This window comes from Capricornis sumatraensis, chromosome 1 (genome assembly GCF_032405125.1).
Source record: "Capricornis sumatraensis isolate serow.1 chromosome 1, serow.2, whole genome shotgun sequence".
NCBI lineage: Eukaryota > Metazoa > Chordata > Mammalia > Artiodactyla > Bovidae > Capricornis > Capricornis sumatraensis.
The window spans coordinates 136,678,155-136,682,765 of record NC_091069.1 but is presented as its reverse complement, the minus strand read 5'-3'; the positions used below and the strand labels follow the sequence as shown (position 1 = coordinate 136,682,765).

The window sequence follows — 4,611 nt, the reverse complement described above, 5'->3', positions numbered from 1 at the left end:
CGTATCACTTGGCTATGTGTGTGCTAAGTCGTTTCAATTGTGTCCAACTCTTTGCGACCCTATGGACCATAGCTCATCAGGCTCCTCTTTCCATGGGACTCACCAGGCAAGATCACTGGAGTGTGTTGCCATGCCCTTCTCCAGAGGATCTTCCCAACCCAGGGATTGAACCCATGTGTCTCACTTCTCCTGAACTGGCAGATAGGTTTTTACCACTAACTCCACCTGGGAAACCCTTCACTTGGCTATACATTATATCATAAACAGTATGTTTATCTGGAAGCACTTTTTAATTTTTAACTATCTAATGAAAGGATACTGGTTATATTGTTCTTTTCTTCTGTATAAGCTAATGTCTATCACTATAGTGATTTCTATGGAAATAAGAAACAAAAACAGAAAATTAAAAATCTAAAAGTACTTCCATACCACCAAAATAATGGGAGAAATAGGAGTCTCTCATAGGATCGTGTAATATTAAGCTGCCAGAATGGTGCTAATGCTATGATTTTGGTGAACTGTCACTCATGTCAGAAGTAAGATTACTTTAGAACTCACATTCTCCAACAACTCATTTCTAATCCTTGGACTTAAGCCACACATGTGGGCTGAAAGAGCTCACCCCCATTTGATTTCAACCAGGTCACCTATCTAATTTCCACAACATTCAGGAGCCATTGCCCTTACTACTTCTGCAAGTTCCATGTCAAACATCAGACAGTCATTCAAGAATAGTATTTGAGACTGAACAATGACTCTCTAAAATATCTTGGAGTCCTAATGCCCAGTACCCATGACTGTGGCCTTATTTTGAAATAGAACCTTTGCAGGAGATCAAGTTAAGATGAATTCATTAGGATGAACACTAATCCAATATGTCTGTGTCCATCCACAGAGGGTAAATTTGGACATAGACACTGAGAGACAGAGAAAATGTCATGGGGAGACGGGAATTAAGTTGCCACAAGCCAAATAAGGCCAAACATTGCCAGCAAACCACCAGAAACTAGGAGACAGGCATGGTAAAGTTTTTCCCTCATAATCCTTGGAAGAAAAAATTCTATTCTCTAAAGGAGTGAGATAATAAATTTCTGTTGATTAATCCATATAGTTTGTAGTTCTTTGTTATCGCAGGCCTATGAAACTAGTACAACTGTCTTCTCTGAGAGAATAAGACTGTTGTTCCACAATACTAACTAGTCCTTCAATCAGTATGGTCATTTCCAGTATTTTCTAGAGTGGTCTTAAACACTTCCAGATAAAGGACAAACTTATTTATTGTCTCTTCTGATGGTAGGTGAAAAATACGTATGTGCAGTTAAAATTGGAAGGTTCCAACCTAGAAATGAAATGGTTATGGTCTAAAGATTTTCAGAGTAATATTTTTGGAAGATGTGTTATTCTATGCTAATTTTATAAAATTCTTAATAGTTAACTTATCATGACCAAAAACTGAATTATTGTTCACAATTTTCTGTAATTAAGGGTAAGACTAGATTTGTGGGTATCATCAACAAACATAGCAACAGTTTTTAAGAGTCATCAGGAGTCAGCTTCTATGGGCAGTGCTATAGAAAACCAACATAATGAGTAAAGATGAAACCCTCAAAATACACAAATATTAAAGAAATGTAAAGGCTAAAAGATTTGTATGTCTTCAATAGACACATTTTGCATTGCATATAGAGGCATGGAACAGTGAGTATCAGCCAAGTATCTATCTTTTTCTTGTGATAAGATATATCAGATAAGCCAGCTGCTATAGAATCTCTGTGGCTCCGCCTAATTCATATGTTGAAATCTAATCCCTGATGTGATGATGTTTGGTAGTAGGCTTTGGAGATGTGATTACGTCATGAGAGCAGAGTCCTTATGAATGGAGTTAGTGCTCTTATTACGGATCTCAGAGTGCTCCTTCAGCCCTTAATTCATATGAGGACCCAGGAAGAATACTGCCATCTGTAAGCTAGGAAGTGGGCCCTTACCAGATGTTGCACCTACTGGTACATTGATCTTGAATTTTCTAGCCTCTAGAACTATAAGAAATAAATATTCATTGTTTAAGCTACCCAGTTTATTTGTCACAGCAGCCAAATGGACTAAAACAACCAGACATGATGCATTTACAAATAAAGAATGCAGAGAGATGATTCTTGGACCTGAATAAGAAGAGATGGTACTTGAACATTCACACACACTGGAGAATAAATGTGTAAGTACCTCTTTTACAACTATTGTTCTAAATCTTCACTGATAAGTCACTACTTTTCACAAGAGCTCATAGATTGTGGGCATCCCAGGTGGCTCTATGGCAAAAAGTCTCACTGCCAATTCAGGAGCTATAGGGGACATGGGTTCAATCCCTGGATCAGGAAGCTCCCATGGAGAAGGAATTGGCAACCCACTCCATCATTCTTGCCTGGAAAATCCCATGGGCAGAGGAGCCTGGTGGTCTACAGTACATGTGGTCACAAAGATTCAGACACAACTGAGCAACTCAGCACATAGATTTTATGCCACATTTTTTTAACCAGGCTGTTTGTACAACAAAAAGGTATCAGAAGTGATGGTTGGTAGAAGGCAATGGGTGGGGAGAGTGCTCCTCTAGAAAGAGGGCCAGTATTTCATGTTACAAGAACAAGATAGATCACAAGAATTAGTGATCCTTTGAAAATTATTCCCACATCTCTTCTCTGCACTGCAAGGCACCTGACACGTGCCACTTTAAAATTTATGTCAGTTTGTTGGTCGCAAACTAGGATTTATCTTTGGGAGATATTGGTGAAAAATTGGAGAGTTGAGGGCTAAATTCAAGCTATTCCTGTCACAGTTTCAGCCTTTGATGGCTTTCTGGCCAAGGCTGCCACTTCTCTCTGGCTTCATCTCCCACTAGATAAGTCCACTGTGTGCATGTTCCACTATCCCCAGGGCTTTAGAGATACTTCCTCTACTCAGTTTCTCTCTAGCTTAAGGGTATCAAGTGAAAAGTGAAAATGATAATCACTCAGTCACAACCAACTCTTTGCCACCCATGGACTGTAGCCCTCCAGGCTCCTCTATCCATGGGATTTCCAAGGCAAGAATACTGGAGTTGGTTGCTATTTGCTAAATGATCACTTGAGATACAAATCTCTGGAGGACCTCAAAGTGTTTCAGACATCAGCTATTGATTATGCAAATAACCAATGACCTGAATAAACTATATTATAAATATTTGTGGCAATCCCCATATTTATCCACACCAATAGTATTTATCTGCTTCAATGGTGCCTTCATTTTCCATGTGGCACACCAACTGTGGCAAATCAAGTCCTGTTTCTGGATATCTTTCCATGCATTCTTTTAAGTCTACCATTTCTGCACCGATGCCCCTGAGTATGGCATGAACAAGACAGGAGCCCCACTTGAAGGTGGTATTCTCTGAAAGGATATAAATGTCAGTAAGGCCTAGGACAACACAAGGGCTCTTGTAACTAGTCCCAGCTACCCAGAATATGCAGACTCCATGTACACACGACAATGCAGCCTGATAGTTTCCTCTTCACTTCTACTAATGACAGCTGAAAGCAAGTGAGAGAATTCCATCTTAGAACATTCTTCTGTCAGTTGATGCAGTTTTTCACTACCATTTCTTTTAGAGATGGGGGCGGGGAGCTGAAGTGAATGGATATCAGTCCTCTTTAAGAAAGACCAGAGCAGCACTATCCTTTTTCTCTAAATGTTTTTGGGTCTTGGGATATGAAAGGTTGATTGGTGACACAGTAAAATCACTCCTTGACTTGACAACTGCAATGATGAAGCAGTAAAGTTCATAGGAGAAGTTTGCTTGGTTGGATTGAATGGGTTAAGCCATTACTGATTCACCTGCCTTGGTGTAGATGGCTGTCCTACACTTAGGGTAGTTCACTGTCATGGTTGATTTCAAAAAAAAGTGGTAGGCTAGTCAGAGAAAAATGGCAATACACTGGCTAGTGTGAGGATCCTGTATAAGTTAAAAAGAAAGTGTTTGTTGCAGGGATAAATCAGTATGCCATGTTTAGTTCTGGAGGGAATTCTCTGGCTACTAGAACTATTATGCCAAAATAAAATAACAGGATATTTGCTTTTCTTCATTCATTTCTTGAGACAGAAGTATCTGCAAAACTACACACAAATTATAGGTCTTCCAATTTTATTTCTAATAGTAGAAAACAACAGCTTTCTCTGTAAATATAAGAAAAAATCAAGGAGACATAAGACAAAATTCAGTAATTAAAATTTTCACAAAGGAATCAAATAGGAACAAATAACTCTTACACTATCAGGAAAATATGAAATTTCTCATTCATATTCCAAATAATATTAATATCTCTTCTTTGAAATAAGAAAAGCCAGCCATATAGGATGACAAAAACTACTGTCGTGAGCAATGACTTTTCACTCTCCCTTTCCTGTCTTTTATTTTAGTGGCTATGGATGGTCAATTACTCCAGCTTTGAAGGCATTTTGTACTTTTCAGTGCCTAACAGTGTTAGTTATTTTCTGTTGTGCTGCTCAAAGATGAAGCATTCTGTACCTCTTCAGGGCTTTGTTTGTTTTCTTGTTTTGTGTTTTGTTTGGGATTTGTTTCAG

The 4,611-nt window shown here is 38.7% G+C and overlaps 1 pseudogene; it reads right to left on the bottom strand.

Moving 5' to 3' along the window:
• Positions 1 to 3,232: 3,232 nt before the first annotated feature.
• On the bottom strand, positions 3,233 to 3,761 carry LOC138075971 (inositol polyphosphate 1-phosphatase pseudogene; annotated as a pseudogene).
• Positions 3,762 to 4,611: the final 850 nt, after the last annotated feature.